This window comes from Hevea brasiliensis, chromosome 10 (assembly GCF_030052815.1).
Source record: "Hevea brasiliensis isolate MT/VB/25A 57/8 chromosome 10, ASM3005281v1, whole genome shotgun sequence".
Lineage (NCBI taxonomy): Eukaryota > Viridiplantae > Streptophyta > Magnoliopsida > Malpighiales > Euphorbiaceae > Hevea > Hevea brasiliensis.
In genome coordinates this window covers 76,060,117-76,078,631 of record NC_079502.1, presented here as the reverse complement: position 1 = coordinate 76,078,631, position 18,515 = coordinate 76,060,117, and the positions used below count along the sequence as shown (strand labels likewise).

Genomic DNA, 18,515 nt, shown 5'->3' with positions numbered 1-18,515 from the left:
AGAGAATTAATAGAGAAACAGAAGTACACGGGTAGTGTAATTGGACCCGTGTAATTTGCAAGAACCCGTGTAAGTCTCTGCTAGGCACAAGCTTGAAGAACTTTCTAAGAATAAAAGTACACGGCTTGTGTAACCAAGCCCGTGTAGCCAGCGCAGACCTGTGTAAGTCTCTGTGCCAATGCAAGACTCCGCAATTCCACTCCAGTAAGTTACAAAGCCCGGGTCCGTGTAGTGACACACGGGCCGTGTACCATGCGGCAGCCAGTTTTTAAACCTGAGTTCCAGCTCTTATTTACACATTCAAATCAAACTCTTAAGGCTTTTTGGACTCAAAATGACCTAAGCCTAGAATAACTATTATAAACAGAAGTAAAAAACATCAAATCAAAAACAGGGGATCCTTTAACAGCACTTTTTGGGAGTTCTAAAGAAACTCGCATTCTACACTCTCTCCAGCCGTCTTGAGGAGAAGAATATTAGTATCAAGAGGAGTTTTCCAGCTGAAGTTCTACAAGATTAAAGCTGCAAACTCTCTTCAATTCCTTCATTCGATCTCCTTAAACGGATTTTTATTGTTTTATTTCTTCTATATGATTTCTTTTTACTGTCTTTACCTTTTTATCATGATGTTTGCTGAACTCATGAGTGAGTAGTTTTCATATTCTGAAATTGGGACAATAATGCTTGTAATCATTGTTATGGATAAACATTAAGTTTTATTTATTGGATTTGAGATTTGTTCCTTGATTTAATTTCTTATGATCTTAATGCTCACTAATTGCCGGTACCCACTTAGTATTGATTGTAGATATTAATTGAAGGACTGAAAGGTGAAGATTAATATCAGAAAATCAAGATCTTGAACCTAGAAATTATGACCTAGACATAGGCTAATACCTTTCTAGAATTTCAAAATTGGTCAAAGACCATAAAGGATTTTTATTAATTTGATTGCCATGAAAGTCGGGTTTAAGTTAATTAGAATACACCCTAGGTGCCTTGAGAGAGGACTTAGGATACCTTAGAACTGATTTTCATCAAGGCAAACGATTCTCAATCCAGTAAATAAACAAGATAACATCCATAGTAAGATTCAAGTGTGAAATCTTAATTCCAGAATTGTTCCAAAATAGATTACTTCATTTTAAGTTTATCATTTTAGTGTTTAAAATAGACAACTTTCATTCCCTCATTATTCTATAGCCTAAATAGTCAAAATTACTGTATAGATTGGTACTTACTAATCAAATTCCTCGTGGGAACGATACTTTACTCATCACTTTATTACTTGTTAGCGATCCGTGCACTTGCGGTGGTTGTAAAACCAGTATAACAAGTTTTTTGCGTCGTTGCCGGGGATTTTGGCTTTAGTAATATCGAGCGATTGGAAATTTAGCTGATTTAGGGAATTATATTTATTATCTAATTTTATTTGATTTGTTTTATTTCTTTTCTCTGGTGCCCAATCTGGTATATGACCAGAACAAGGCCAGAAGAAGAAATTTTGGACTGTGATCCTGAGATAGACAGAACTCTGAGAGCCATCATAAGGGAAAGGAAACATCAAGAGCACGATCAAGAAGATCCTGAAATTCCAACCATGGCCGATAATAATGATAAACCAAGACTCTTGAGAGACTACAGAGCTCCATCTGTCCAAGGATTTCAGCCTAATGTCACTAGACCCACAGTGGAATCCAACAACTTTGAGTTAAAACCAGTGTGGCTTCAAATGATTCAATAAACCCAGTTTGGAGGTTCACCAACAGAAGATCCACACTATCACCTCCAGTGCTTTCTCGCCCTATGTGACACATTCAAGATGAATGGAGTTTCTGATCAAGCCATAAGACTCGAAGCATTCCCATTCTCCCTTCGAGACAGAACAAGGAAGTGGTTACTCTCTCAACCAGCTGGAACATTCACCACATGGGAAAACCTCACGCAAGCTTTTCTAGCAAGATACTTCCCACCTGTAAAGACTGCAAGACTGAGACTTGAGCTCAACACCTTCAGACAAAAGGAAGGTGAATCACTCTATGACGCATGGGAAAGATATAAATACCTGCAGAGGGAATGTCCACAACATGGCATAGAGGATTGGCTACTAGTGCAAAACTTCTATAATGGGTTACTACCCTCTATAAGGAGCATAGTTGATTCAGCTACAGAAGGTGACCTAACGGAGAAAACAGTGACACAAGCACTTGAACTTTTAGAGAGGGTTCATACCATAATTATAAGTGGTCAAATGAAATAGGAAATGCAAGGAAAACAGCAAGGGTCCTGGAAGTAGACGCCCTAAACATGATAAATGCCCAATTTGATTAGCTCACAAGTAGGCTTGATAAAATGCAAGCCAATGCAGTAGGGAAGAATAGTCAACATGAGGACAGCTATGGAGGAGGATATTCAGAATATAACAGCTTTAATGAACCCTCTACAGAACAGATGAACTATGTAAATAATGGAGGAAACTTCAACCAGAGGCAGCTCAACAATCCATATTCAAACACTTATAACCCTAGATGGAGGAACCACCTAAATTTCTCATGGTCCAATCAGCAGAACCAGCCAATAAACAAGCAACAGGGGTACAAACCACCAGCACCTCCTGGATTTCAAAACAGAGGCCAAAACTTTGCACAACCACCACCGCTTCCTCAACCTCAGCAACCTGAACCAAAGATAACCATGGAATCCATGATGGAAGGTTTCCTAGTAGCTCAACAATAACAGAATGAATTGATTAAATAGCTGACTTCCAGAATGGAACAACTAGCTACCCATAACAAGATGCTAGAAAATCAAATTGCTCAGTAAGCAAGTTCTTCAAGTAAGGCTACTGGTAAACAGCCTAGTCAACCTGAGATGAACCAAGGGAGCATTGTAAGGCAGTTACATTGAGGAGTGGGAGAACTCTAGCACAATCAGAGGAAGAACCAACATAAGAGACCTCAAAAAAAATCTGAAAGCCAAGCAGAGAAAAGGGAGGAAGAAGCCAAGAAAGGTCAGAAAGAGGAAGCAGTGAAGAAAAAGAAGTTACTAGAGCCATACTAGACTCCCCTACCTTTTCCTCAGAGATTTCAAAAAGCCAAATTGGACAAGTAGTTTGGGAAGTTTTTAGAAGTTTTACAGAAACTTTATATCAACATTCCCTTCACAAAAGCACTCTCTTAGATGCCATCCTATGCCAAATTTCTTAAGGAAATTTTATCAAAGAAAAGAAAACTGGAAGACTATGAGACAGTTGCTCTAACAGAGGAATGCAGTGCCATATTGCAAAACAAGCTGCCTCCAAAGTTAAAAGATCCAGGAAGCTTCTCCATACCCTGCCTCATTGGTAATAAGAAAATAGACAAAGCCCTCTGTAATCTTGGGGCAAGTGTGAGTTTAATACCACTATCAATATGCAAAAAGCTAGAAATCAGAAAACTGAAGCCCACGACAATTTCACTGCAATTGGCTGATTGATCAGTTAAATATCTAGTGGGCATACTTGAGAACAACCCATTAAAGTGGGCAAATTCTTTATTCCAGTAGACTTTGTTGTCCTTAGAATGGAAGAAGATGTTTAGATCCCTATCATCTTGGGAAAACCATTCTTGGCAACCGCCAGAGCAATCATAGACGTAAAAAATGGGCGACTAACGCTCAAGGTACGAGAAGAAGAAGTGGAATTCAACTTATTTGACACAATGAAACACAAATTCAAAGCTGATGAATGCTTCATGGTCAACGTTGTCACACCTTACCCCTCTATAAGGCATAACATGATCCCGTAGAATACCTAATGAACTACTGAACTTCACCTACCGATAACTCATTAAGTACCCTACAAGGGATTTTAAAACAATTTTCTTATTTTTGATAAATGGTGAGCATTTCTAATAAGTATTTTAAACATGTAATTAAGTTGAAAGCTAGTTGGAAATTTTAGCCCATTTTATTTTTTCGCAAATTTTATAAAAATTTTGACAGAGTTCCCTCTGTATTTTGAGAAAACAGTTCTTCAAATACCTGTAAAAAGCACTTCTAAAAATTTTCTCAACAACTGCTTCAATTTCATACGCAATCTCAATCAAGTTCTCAACACATTTATCAACTTTCAATTTCAAATCCACTATCCAATGATCATCAAAATACTAACAATCCATTTCATTCAAATTAAATAAAATAGTTCCATTCATATTTTGTTAGAAACAAAACAATTTAAATAGATCATTACAAAATTTACATTAAGAGAATTTCAAACTACAATATATATTACAACTTTATACAAATTTTATACAACTGCTCAAGACCCATTTTTACATGTCCATACATTTATGTGCAATATATACATCAAAAGAAATATTTACAATTAGGGTATAAATTATACCCGAAGACTTTAGGCTGAATGATCCTCAATCTTTAGCAGCTCAGTCTGCTGCTCCTCTAGTCTCTGTATCTGCGACAGCAATAAAAGCTATCGCTGAGTACTAGGACTCAGTGGTGCACAACATACTAAAATAATCTTTATGCAAAAATAAAATCACATTTATTCAAAAATTTGACTAAACATGAGCATTAAACACAAAACATGAATTATGAGATTTTAATGCAAACCACGTTCATTTCGAAGTATCAAAACACATTTCATAAAACCCACAGTTAGATCATGCCATTCGAAACAAATAGAATCTCAATAGCCAGAGGCTAAAGAGAAATCACATCACAAGGCTAGCTAGCTCAAATATATGGATATCCATTCACATCCTCTTCTACTGGCACTCCTCAATACTTCTCCAGAGAAGGAATCAAAATTCGAAACTAATTACCCCCACTAGTCGTGCTAGTGAGGTGTTCAAATATATGGTCATGACACTGTGGTTTCAAAACTTATCTTAACAATTTGCTAGACATTGCTATTTCAAATATACACAATAACTTTCACAGTTTAAATCAAAACATCATAAATAATGTCACAAATAAACTTTCAACAATTCCAAATCACAAGTAAAATACATATTTCGTTCACTTTATCAATGAATTTTAAAGCATGGAGATGTTGTGCACAAACCTCAAGCGAGTCGTCCCTTAGCCTCGACTCGGTTCCTTGGGTTCCTTCCCGATATTCTTTTCAACTGAAACACACAATTTTACAATGTTTCAGTACTAGAACTTAAAATAAATCTAAAATAAATTTAGCTTCACATTCACCTAGTTCTAACGTGTTAAATTCGACGTTCTCGAAATTTTTGTGTTTCGGGTTACTATTCACTGTACTATTCAAGTCAAATTGTTGACTTTCTAAGGCTTAATAGGTATGGGAATTCCAAATTCACCCACATACCACATTTTGGTCACTAAACTTGTTGGTTTTGGTCATTTTCTCAAAACTTATGTCTTTTAGGCAAAATTGCCAATTTTCGGTTTTGGAATCCTAAGTTGCACTGTTTCATTGGCCCTTTCACTGTTGGAATTTGGCAAAACTTCCTTCATAGAAAATGTTCCTTATTGTCTTAAGTATATTCTCATTTTTGGATCATCCCAATTGGAGTTTTGTAGCTCAAGTTATAGCCAAAATACAATTACTGTTCACGTGCACTGTTCATGCTGCAATTTAGGTTACGCGATTTTTATCCAACTTCATTCAATAATTTGATCAAGTTAAGTCCATAATTTGGTCTAATTTCCTTCATACAAAATGTTCTACTATGTCTTAGGTTTCCATCGGTTCAAGAATTGCCTAAATCGGAGTTTTCTAGAGAGAGTTATAGCCATTGGAACTTTACTATTCAAATGGAAATCTGCAGTTTTGCAGGTTCAGTAACTCAACTTTGCTCAATCATTTGATTAGGTTAATGGCATAATTTGGGTTAGTGTTCTTCATGAAAGTTTTAGATCTATATCTTATCTAATTACTGGTAAAATTTCAGGTTATTTTGACCTTCCTAGCTCGAGTTATGACCAAATGAACAGTCTGTTCATTTGGTCAGTTTGTGCAGTGGCAGCCTGCTCTCATTTCACTTTAGTCAATTGGTTCACTAAGTTTTGGTCAGTTTTTGGCCATGGTTCCTGAATGAAAATTGTGCTATTTTATGTCTATTTTCATCCCCAATTGGTGAAATATCAATTGGACTTATAAAATTTCTGTTTTGGTCCTTCAAAGTTGGTTTGGTCATGCTGCCAGCAGCATGACCATTTAACCTACGAATTTGGCTTCCATTCTAACAATTCCCACACATCTCCTTTGGTCATTATTGACCATTTTTCAGTTCACAATTGGTCAAAGATATCATTTATGCATTTCTCCAAAATTTGGTTCACAAACCCTAACATTCAAACCCTAACTCATTCATCTCATGCATTTAACTACATTTAATGGTTTTAATGCTAATCATTCAACTAAGTAAGGTTTCTAAACTCATTCAAAACCCTCAAGCCATACAAAATCATACTCCCTCCAAGCTGGATGAAATTTCAATAATAGTCCTTCCCCCATATTTTCATTTCATTTAATTAATTCTAAGCTCATTTCAACCATCACATATGCATTTAATATGGAAAAATGACAAGTTAATAAACTAACCTCAACTTAAACACCAATTCTTCAATTCCTCTCCTCCTTTCTTCTTTCTTTCTTGTTCTTAAGTTGAGATTGCAAGGTCTAGTGAGGTTTTTAGGGGAGTTATGTAAATTGGGTGGAGGAATTTAAGCTTAGATGTAAGCTTAGATAAAAAAATTTTCATGGGAGTTATGCAGGAAGATGGGGCGGCAAGATGGAAGGAAGAAGAAGTGATTTTTACTTTGTTTTATTTTATTTTCTTTATTTATTTTAGTTATGGAAGACCACAAAATTTTCAATTAATTAATTAAATTAATTAGTTTAGTTATGGCATCATGCATGAGGTCATGCATGATGTCATCACCTTTTTACTTTTTGATTTTTCCTCTTTTTTTTTCTATTAGTTCTTTAATTTAATTCTCGATTCCGAAATTTTCTTTTCTCCGATTTTATTTGTGATTAGGTCGAGTCACTTTAAGTCAATTGACCAAATTGCCCCTCGCCGGTTCATCCCGGTTTGCAATTAATTCCATATTTCTTTCGGTTCCCTGACCTAATTATTTGACTGACTTAACAGTTCTTTTTTGTGATTTTCTCTTTTCCACTGTGTCCATAAGGGTCCTAAGGACCGCAGCGTCACTTTTTACAGTTCGAAATTTGAGTTTAAAATGACTTCGCAGTCATTCCCGAGAAGGTCACCCATCGCTGTGACTCTCGGCTCGTTTAACTTCTTATGTTCTATTTTTTTATTTATACTTAACTAATTGAACATTACTAATTATTTGTGTTTATGGTTTATCTAGTTTTCTTAAGTGTGGTTCTAATCCCCTTAATTGTCAGGACCGACACCGGTCACCGGAACAGTGAAATCTACCAGGCTATGCAAACGGGGGTATTACAAACGTAATTGACAAACAAGTTGTAGAGAAATTTCATAAGATACATCTTAAAGATCCTCTTGAAGCATGCATTATGCACGATCACATGGCAAATAATGAAAACATAGAAATAGCAGCCTATGCACAACTGCTAGCAGCTCATCCACCCCTACCCCTAACTCAAGCCTCCGAGATGGAAGAGTTAAAGGAGGAACAGCCAAAGGACAAGCTCTAGGGAAACGCCAAATAGTTAGAACTGAAACCTCTCCCCTCCTCACTAAGGTATGCATTTCTGGACTCAAACTCTAAATATCCTGTTATAATCAATGCTAGCCTGTCTAAGTTAGAAGAGAAAAAATTGTTAGGAGAACTTAGGATCCATAGCAAGGCCATAGGGTATAAAATAGAAGACCTGAAAGGGATAAACCCCTCAATTTGCATGCATAGGATACCCATGGAAGAAAATAGTAAACCCACTATCGAGCACCAAAGAAGACTTAACCCAAACATGAAAGAAGTTGTCAAGAAGGAAATTTCGAAACTATTAGATGCAGGTATCATATACCCAATTTCTGATAGTAAATGGGTTAGTCCAGTACATGTAGTTCCTAAGAAGGGTGGGACAACTGTTATTCAAAATGCAAGCAATGAACTGATCCCTACTAGGGTAGTCACTGGTTGGCGAATGCGTATAGATTATAGGAAATTGAACATTGCCACCAGAAATGACCATTTTCCTCTCCCTTTCATTAACCAAATGTTAGAGAGGCTAGCAAAATACTATTATTTCTGTTATCTAGATGGGGTATTCGGGATTCTTTCAAATTCCTATTCACCCAGAAGACTAAGAAAATACCACATTCACTTGCCCTTATGGAACATTTGCATATAGAAGAATGCCTTTTGGTCCTTGTAATGCCCCTGCTACCTTTCAATGATGCATGATGGCTATTTTTTCTTATTATATTGAAAATATCATGGAAGTTTTTATGGATGATTTTTCTGTCTATGGAACTACTTTTGATGATTGCCTTGCTAATTTATCTAAGGTGTTACAAAGATGCGAAGAATCAAACCTAATCCTAAATTGGGAAAAATGCCACTTCATGGTAAGGGAAGGTATAGTGCTGGGACATTTGATATCAAAAAAAGAAATTGAGGTTGATAAGGCAAAAATTGAGATAATTGAAAACATGCCACCACCAACATCAGTTAAGGGAGTGCGAAGCTTTTTGGGACATGCAGGGTTCTATAGAACATTCATTAAAGATTTTTCCAAAATAGCTAAGCCACTTACCAACCTGTTAAGTCATGATGTTCCCTTTCATTTTGATGAAAATTGCCTTATTTCTTTTAATAGGATCAAAGAAGCCCTGATCTCAGCACCAATAATGCAGCCACCAGATTGGGAGCTACCATTCGAGGTGATGTGTGATGCAAGTGACTTTCCAGTTAGAGCAGTGTTCGGGTAAAGAAAAGATAAAAAGCTCCATGCCATTTATTATGCTAGCAAGACACTCGATGATGCGCAAATCAATTATGCTACCATAGAGAAGGAATTCCTAGTAATGGTGTTGGCAATGGACAAATTTAGATCTTACCTAATTGGGTCAAAAGTCATTGTTTTCACAGATCATGCTACCATCTGGTACCTTTTAAGCAAAATTAAGCAAAACCAAGGCTGATTCAATAAATTCTACTCCTGTAAGAATTTGACCTTGAAATCAAGGATAAAAAGGGATCCAAAAATGTAGTGGCTGACCATCTTTCCAGGCTGAAATTAAAGTACATAGGAGACTTCAAGGATTTGCCAATTGATGACTCATTTCCTGATGAGCAATTACTAGCATTCTCCAAGACTCCATGGTATGCTGACTTTGTTAATTTTCTTGTATGCAGGGTATTGCCTCCAAACATGACTTATTAGTAAAGGAAGAAATTCCTACATGATGTGAGATATTACACATGGGAGGAACCTCTACTGTATAAGAGATGTAATGATGGGCTGATAAGAAGATGCATACCAGAGGAAGATATGGAAAATATCCTTCATCACTGTCATTCATCACTATATGGAGGACATTTTGGCACCTCAAAAATAGTAGCCAAGATCTTGCAAGCAAGATTTTACTGGCCACATTTGTTTAAAGTTGTGAGATCCTTTGTCCTAGCTTGTGATCAATGCCAAAGAACAGGTAACGCTTCAAGTAGAAATGAAATGGCACTGCATGGTATACTTAAGGTAGAATTGTTTTATGTATGGGGGATAGACTTCGTAGGCCCATTCCCCTCTTCCCATGGAAACAAGTATATTCTCGTTGTTGTTGATTATGTGTCAAAATGGGTAGAAGCAATAGCCACACCAACTAATGATGCTAGAGTGGTCACAAGGTTCCTGAAGAAGAATATATTCACAAGATTTGGCACACTGCGAGCAATAATCAATGATGGAGGAAGTCACTTCTACAACCAACAATTCAAGACTCTACTAAAAAAGTATGGAGTGACTCACAAAGTGGCTACACCTTATCATCCTCAAACCAGCGGCCAAGTAAAAATCTCAAACAGGGAACTGAAGCAAATTCTAGAGAAAACTGTAAATAGATCTAGGAAGGACTGGTGCATGAAGTTAAATGATGCACTGTGGGCATACCGCACTGTATATAAAATCCTAATTGGCACAACACCCTTCTGACTGGTTTATGGAAAATCATGCCATCTCCCTATCGAACTTGAACATAAAGCTTACTGGGCAATTTAGATCCTAAACTTTGACCTCAAAGCTGCTGGTGAAAAAAGGCTCCTACAACTGAATGAGTTGGAAGAAATCCGACAAGATGAGTACGAATATGCCAAAATCTTCAAAGATAAAACCAAAAGATGGCATGACAGGCGTATAGCAAGGAAAGAAATAAAAGAAGGAGACCTTATCCTGTTATTCAACTCTAGATTGAAACTCTTTCCAGGGAAGCTAAAATCAAGATGGTTTGGACCTTTTAAGGTCACTCAAGTCTTTCCACATGGAGCAGTAGAAGTGTGGAACAAAACCTCAAGAGCATTTAAGGTCAATGGGGTGAGGTTGAAGCCTTAATTTCAAGGAGAAGCCATAGAGAAGGGAGTAAATTGCACCCTCGACCTGTCAGTAGTATGCCCTAGAGCATATCATTTAGTATGTATCTTATACATCTTTTATTAATAAAAGGCATTTTCACTTTTCCGTTTACATAATATATTTATGTGTAATAGAAAAGGTCCATTGATATTTTGTTAGAAATTCTATTCTTAAGTTGTTAAGAATATGAGTGACAGTATTTCTGGCACAAAGTATCATAAATAGGTTCACAATCGAGGATACTTCACAATAAGGACATAACTTATCCAGAAAGATTGTATTCATGTTTGTTCCCAAGTTATTTATATGAGATATAAATAAGATGGAATGATGAGCCTCATGCCATATAACAAACATGATAGGCACTTATACAAGATAAGTAGGCCGAACCAGTGACACTTATGACAAGCACATAGAGCTTACTCTTGTCAATGCATTGTCATAAATCATATCAGTACATATAATCTTTAGACCTGAGATAGCACAGTTATCTTACATATAGGTGGTTTGAGTTTGATACTGCTTTCATACCTGTACTGTGTATGGGTATATAGACATGTGTTGGCTCCTACTAGTTATATATGGAGGTAGGTGTTGATCAAGATAGAATCTGTTCCTCTAAGTAAATAGGGATAAAATCCTATGTTCATTTAATTGTTCTTGATGTTTCAAGTTTCTGGCCAGGACAGATAAATTTAATCAGAAAAGAGTTTCTGATGAGAAAATCTTTTAATCAAGGACTGGAATTAAAAGAGAACATAATATTCATAGCAAATGGGATTTGACATAAACCATGACTCCAGCTTAAGTTGAGATTTTGTAATAGAGAGATTATAGTGCATGGTAACAAATGATTATAGGTTCATTTAAGGTAAACCTTATTACTAATTGGGTGGCCATGGCATGCTATGCTAGGTGTTAACCATGGTCTATGAGGTGCATAAAATGGTTTAGAGAAATCATTCATGGTAAGAAAGAGTTCTAATGATATTAAGAGTTGATATCATATCTCATTGCCAATTAGTGATGAGCCTAGTAAGTCACACACATACACAAGTAATCACTAAATTAAATATGATTTAATTAATTAATTAAAGAGTTTAATTGATTAATTAAATAAGTTTGGTTTGCAATTAGATTGCAAAGTCCCTAGCATGACTTGAAACCAAATCTAGATTATTGGATGTATAGTATAAGTTAAATTTATATTTAAAGTGTTTAAATATGAATTTGATTAATGAGAAATTAATTAATAAAGATTAATTAATTGATTTATATTTGATATAAATTGATTAGAAGAAGAGAAATAATTATTTTGGGTTGAGAACTCAAAATTAAGACACAGGGGCATTTTGGTCATTTCACAGGGTGACATGTGGCACCATGAGATGGTAACACATGGCTTTGCACATAAGCTTGCCAAATGTCTTTTAATCATGTAAGATGATTAAAATTAAGATTAAATATAGGTTTGACACTTGGCACAATGTGATTGGGTCAATTAAACCTAGAATTAATCAGAAGGTAACATGTGGCAAGGGTTTTATGTGGTGACCTAGCTGTATAAGTGTTGCTATGAAAAGAAAAATAACAACCAGCTGCTGCTCCTCTTTGTGCCGCCACCCAAAGGCTCCTCTCCCTTCTCATCTTCTTCATCTCCCATCTATTCCAAGAGATAAGTAAACGATCTCTTGAATTAAAAATACTAAAAATCGTTTCTAGTGTTCTGTTTACATCTTTAATCTCTTAAAAGGCAAAATTTGATTTTCTAATTAATAGAAAAAGCTTAGAAGCTATTCAAGGGCTACCATAGGTGAACTTGGTGTGGACAAGCTAGAGGGACAACATCTGGTGTCCTAAAGACGCATCCCAAAGGTACAAATACGCTGCAATACATCAAGAGGTTAGTGTATTTGTTCTTGATTTAATCTAGGGTTCTAAAATTAATCTGATTAATTCTAAAATCTTAAATGGAAAATATAGATCCAAAAACATATTAAAAGAGTTTTAATATGTTGTTTATCATTGAAATCAAATAGATAAAAATAAATCTTGCATGATGCATGTGACCCTAGGTGAAAATTTTTGAATTCAATGATATAAACTTGTGTTTTTCATGCTTTCGCTCCTTCACGACCATCCTACTAATAAACCGTGAAAGATGAAAGTAAAGTTGAACTAATGACTATAAACAAGCACTTTTTGGGAGGTAACCCAACATTTCTAATTTTTCTTTCTTTCTTTCTTTCTTACTTTAATATTTCTCCACATTTTCTTTTTTAGGAATCCCAAAAGATCTCAGATCCAGAAAAGCAAGAAGGAATAGAGAACAAGAGAGGAAAGGAATCATCAAGTCAAAACCACAAAAGAAAAGATTGGACAAAACTAGGGAAGTGGCTCTGTTGCTAACCTTTGCATCCATTTCATGTGTTGTGATAATAAAATTTTCTTTTTTTTTTCATTTGGGAAAAATTTGGAAAATCAAAAAATTACATGGGTCGTGTACTAGTTTCACACGCCCTGTGTAACTTTTTGGAAGTCCGTAATTTCTTGCAATTTTGAACTCTGAGGGAAACAGAAAGTTACACAGGTCCATAGCCCAATTTACATGGACCGTGTAATGTTACTAGCAGAATAACTTGAAGATAGAAAGTTACACAGGTCCTCTTTGTACTTGACACGGGCTGTGTAACATGTCTAGCAAAGCAACTCGATGGGCAGTAAGTTACACGGGTCCCTGAGCTAAATTACACGGGTCGTATACTATGTTAGGTTTTAAAATTTTTGGGTAGAAATTTACATGGCCCTACATGTCGGGACCCGTGTAGTGATACATGACCCGTGTATCATGTCGCAGACGCGACTCCTGGGGCACGAAACGAAGAGTCCTAACGGCTCTTTAAATGTACCCCTCGCCTTAAACCCGTTCATAAAGGCAAAACCCTTAATCTCTACCCCTCTTAGTATATAAAAACCCCTCAAATCTCTTCTCCCTTCACCAAACCCTACTCTTCTCCTTCCCAAAAACAAATCAATGGCTCCTGCAAAGTGATCTGGACGAAGAATGGGCTCTTCCTCTATGCATGGAGGGGAATCCTCACCTTCTCCCAATGCCCAAGAACAAGGGCAACATCTCCTCAACCCTCTCAACCAGCCCCTCCTCAACTGTAACCCCAGTCACAAACTGCTCCATAACCCAAAATCTCCATTCCTTAGGGATTCTTTGATGATGCCCACAAGGAAATGTGCACCCAACTTCACACTGGAAAAATTAGCTCCATGAAATACATGGATTTCGCTCTACTGGAGCAAATCGGGCTACAGGATGAGATCAACGGACTACTCGATAGCATCGGGTGGACAAGGTTCACCCAACTCCAATTTCCAACATACCGAGACACAACTTTGGAGTTTTTGGCAGTTTTAAGGCTACCTTATGGCCTACTGATAGGGAAGACAGAGGCATAATTGAATTTTGCCTCCTTGGTGTCGACCGGGTGATGAATATAGATGAGTTCAATGCCATCTTCACCTTCGATAGCATCGGCCACTAAGAGATCCCTAGGAACTGCTTGCTCTATAACAACATCAACTTCTGGAGTTCTATTACCCTGAACACGGGGCCATATAACTCTAGCAAGTCCAAATCTACAGGTATCACAAGTCCAGCCCTGTGCTACATGCACCGGTTCACAGCCCACACCATCTAGGGCAGTGGTGACAACCTTGGTGTGGTAAACGCCAGTGAGCTATTCTTCTTATGGTGTATGGTCACCGGGTAGCGCTGCAGCACCAACTTCTTTTTGTGCAACCACCTCCGCTGCCTCTGTCATCAGCTTACCAGGCACATCGTGCTTGGTGGCCTCGTCACAACCATTGCCCTCCACTTTGGATTCGTCCCAGGATATCACAGGCTATGCTCAGTCAGCGGAACATCAAGAATAGATCAAACCATCTGCATATCCATGGGGATATGAAAAAAGGTGGGCAACACCTGCTACCTCCTTGATGCCGAAGGGAATGCATTCCCTTGGAGAGACGAAGAACAAGAAAGGCCTAGAGAGACTTCGCAGCCATAGGAGGAAACCCAAAAGCCAATGTTTCAGGAGTCTCCCGCTCGAGTGCCTCCATACACACTACCACCCATAGACCCGGTACTCACATACTTACAGCGCATGGAGACCACAATCAATAATAGGATGCGAGCAATTGAGGATAGCCTCCAGGAAGCCCACAACAAGTTGGACATGCTAATGGAGAGGCTCGATGAAGAGGAGCCAGCATCGCCATCATCACCATCAGAGACCTTTTAGACCTAGGATTATAGGATAGGTTCTTTTTTGTAAAATCTTGAATACCTTAGTCCTAAACTGCAATCATAGGTCTCTTTTATTTGCTTTATGTCCAAACTTTTCATGCTTAATAAATAATATGCTTTCTTATAATTTGTGTATGTTTTCTCTAATTTTGCATATTATGTTAACATTGAGGACAATGTCTGGTTTGAGTTTGGGGGGGGGGGGGGGTGGGTTGGTGGTACAAGTGCATTTTATTTCTTGCATATCAAATATCATTACATGCATATCATTACATTGTTTAAATTCAACTATATTATTCTTGTGTATCAAAATTCCAGAAAATTTTTGAAAATTTTGAACTTTGAACTGTGAAACTTAGCATTATAACTAATTTCTAGTAAGCTAATAATTGGACTCGACGGGATAGAGGAATGAACGTATCTGGATAGGTAAAAAGGGATTCTAACATGTTGTCTGTGAAAAACCTAATCTCTTTAGTGGAATTAGACTAGTTAAACCCCTTCATAGCCATTAATCTGTTACATTGAACTTGTAAAATTAGGAGAAAATTTTTTGAAATACAAGCAAACCTAAAAATGCCTTAGCAGCTCTAGAACATATCTCTTGGACCTATCAAGGCGAAATCCTAGCATATGCTTGATGAAAAAATGATTAAGGCATTCTTTGCTATAGCCTCACTGAGCCTTAACCACCCCTAATTAAAATGTATATCCCTTGCAGCTAACTTAAAGCCTATATTTATCCCTTAGATTTTCCTTACTTACCCATATTATTTATCTAGCCCCTAGCCTAAACACATACCTACCCTTTTGAGGAAGCTAAATGCATAAGTAAAAAGTATATTAAAGTGCAAAAAGAAAATGGAGAGAGGATGAAGAACTTGAGAAAGAGTGCAAGTGTGAAATTGAAACCAAAGAAAAGTATGCCTTTCTAACCCAAAAAAAGCAATGAGTTTAAGGAAGAAGACAAAAGGGACTTAAATAAATAAATAAATAAAAAGAGAAGAGAAAAAGGAAGTCTCAAGAATCATGGAAGCATGCTTGGCACTATAAAAACTAAAAGCCCCTCCTCTCCAGACAAAATCAATAGAATAAACTTAGTATACTTGGTATTTTATGCATAAAATGCTATCCTCATATTTGCATTCCCTATAAACCTGTCATTGGCAACCAAGTCATTATCCCTTTAGCCCCATTACAACCATTTTAAAGACTTTTTGATCTTTTTAAAAGTGTATACTACATTAGTGGAGATAGAAAATTGAGATATGCCTATGGAGTTAAAATTGAGTCACTTCATCATAATTATCCACAATATAGGCAAAGTTAGGGGAGTAAGTGTTTTTCTAGTCTATCCTAATAAAACAAGTTATTTGTGACTTATTAATGACCTTGTATAGAGAAATAATTAGTTGAAACACCATGAAAGGAGGTGAAGTTCCAAACAGGCAGCTATTAGAACCCTTATGCCTTGAAAGAGGGTAATTGGTGTAAAGGTTAGAGGAGTTCAATTTTGTTCTTATTAAATTGTTGGTTATATTCCTAAGTTATCCCCTGAAATATGTTTTAAAACAGAGTTTTGTTTTGCTTGAGGACAAGCAAATGTTTAAGTTTGGGGGTGTTTGATACACTTGAATTGTATAGATGTTTTTAAGCACATTTGTATACTATTTCATAGCATTTAGGTGAGTAATCTCATGCATAGCAGTTGATTTCATTAATTTTTTGTAATTTCTATTGTCAAGCCCTTAATTCCATGTTTTTTGCATCATTTCAGGTGTTTTGGTGAAGCCCCAGAGTATAGGAGTGCAAAGGAAAGCTTGGAGAGGTCAAGAGACTGAGAATTACTGCTGATACAAAGTACACTAGTCGTGTAAGGAAAGCCACAGACCCGTGTAACTCTCTACCAGAAGAAAGCCAAGAGAATTAATGGAGAAACACAAGTACACGGGTCGTGTAATTGGACCCGTGTAATCTGCAGGGACTCGTGTAACTCTCTACCAGGCACAAGCTTGAAGAACTTTCTGAGACCAAAAGTACATGGCCCGTGTAACCAGGCCAGTGTAGCCAGCACAGACCCGTGTAAGTCTCTATGCCAATGCAAGACTCCACAATTCCACTCCAGTAAGTTACATAGCCCAGGTCCATGTAATGACACACAGGCCGTGTACCATGCGGTAGCCAGTTTTTAAACCTGAGTTCCCGCTCTTATTTACACATTCAAATCAAACTCTTAAGGCTTTTTGGACTCAAAATGACCTAACCCTAGAACAGCTATTATAAATAGAAGCAAAAAACATCAAATCAAAAAAAGGGGATCCTTTTAACAGCACTTTTTAGGAGTTTTAAAGAAACTCGCATTCTGCACTCTCTCCAGTCATCTTGAGGAGAAGAATATCAGTATCAAGAGGAGTTTTCCAGCTGAAGTTCCACAAGATCAAAGCTGCAAACTCTCTTCGATTCCTTCATTCCATCTCCTTCAATGGATTTTTATTGTTTTATTTCTTTTATATGATTTCTTTTTACTGTCTTTACCTTTTTATCATGATGTTTGTTGAACTCATGAGTGAGTAGTTTTCATATTCTAAAATTGGGAGAGTAATGCTTGTAATCATTGTTATAGATAAACATTAAGTTTTATTTATTAGATTTGAGATTTGTTCCTTGATTTAATTTCTTGTGATCTTAATGCATGTTATGTGCCGGTACCCACTTAGTATTGATTGTAGATGTTAATTAAAGGACTGAAAGGTGAAGATTAATATTAGAAAATTAAGATCTTGAACCTAGGAATTATGACCTAGACATAGGCTGATACCTTTCTGGAATTTCAAAATTGGTCAATGACCTTAAAGGATTTTAATTAATTTGATTGCCATGAAATCAGGTTTAAGTTAATTAGAATACACCCTAGGTGCCTTGAGAGAGGACTTAGGATACTTTAGGACTGATATCCATCAAGGTAAACGATTCTCAATCCAGTAAATAAACAAAATAACATCTATAGTAAGATTCAAGTGTGAAATCTTAATTCCGGAATTATTCCAAAATAGATTACTTCATTTTAAGTTTATCATTTTAGTGTTTAAAATAGACAACTTTCATTCCCTCATTGTTTGATAGCCTAAACAGTCAAAATTACTGTGTAGATTGGTACTTACTAATTGAATTTCTCGTGGGAACGATACTTTACTCATTACTTTGTTACTTGTTAGCGATCCGTACACTTGCGGTGGTTGTAAAACCAGCATAATAATCAGCCTATCTCTAGGTCAGATTTCCTAGGTTTAAAATCTCAATTTTCTAATATTAATTTTCACCTTTCAATCCTTCAACTAATATCTGTAATCAATACTAAGTGGGTACCAACACATAGCATGCATTAAGATCACAAGAGATTGAATCAAAGAATAAAATACCCAATGTATTAAATAAAATTAAACAAGATCCATAATAAAATTGAGGGTTACACCCTAACCCTAGAATAAAGGACCTACTCACCCATGGTGAGTTTTATAATCAAGTTTATAAAAAAATAAAGAGAAGACATGAGAAGAAAATAGAGTGAAAGAACCCAAAAAAAGAGTTGCAGCCTTGGACTTTTGGAACTTTAGCTGAAAATCCCTTAGAGAAATCATACAAATCTTGTTTTCCCCC

At 36.6% G+C, this 18,515-nt stretch overlaps 1 non-coding gene across 1 annotated transcript; it reads right to left on the bottom strand.

The window, feature by feature from the left end:
* Positions 1-1,987: 1,987 nt before the first annotated feature.
* LOC131170036 (small nucleolar RNA R71) lies at positions 1,988-2,094 on the bottom strand. Its single transcript, XR_009140978.1, has one exon. It is a non-coding gene; the product is annotated as a small nucleolar RNA R71 (small nucleolar RNA).
* Positions 2,095-18,515: the final 16,421 nt, after the last annotated feature.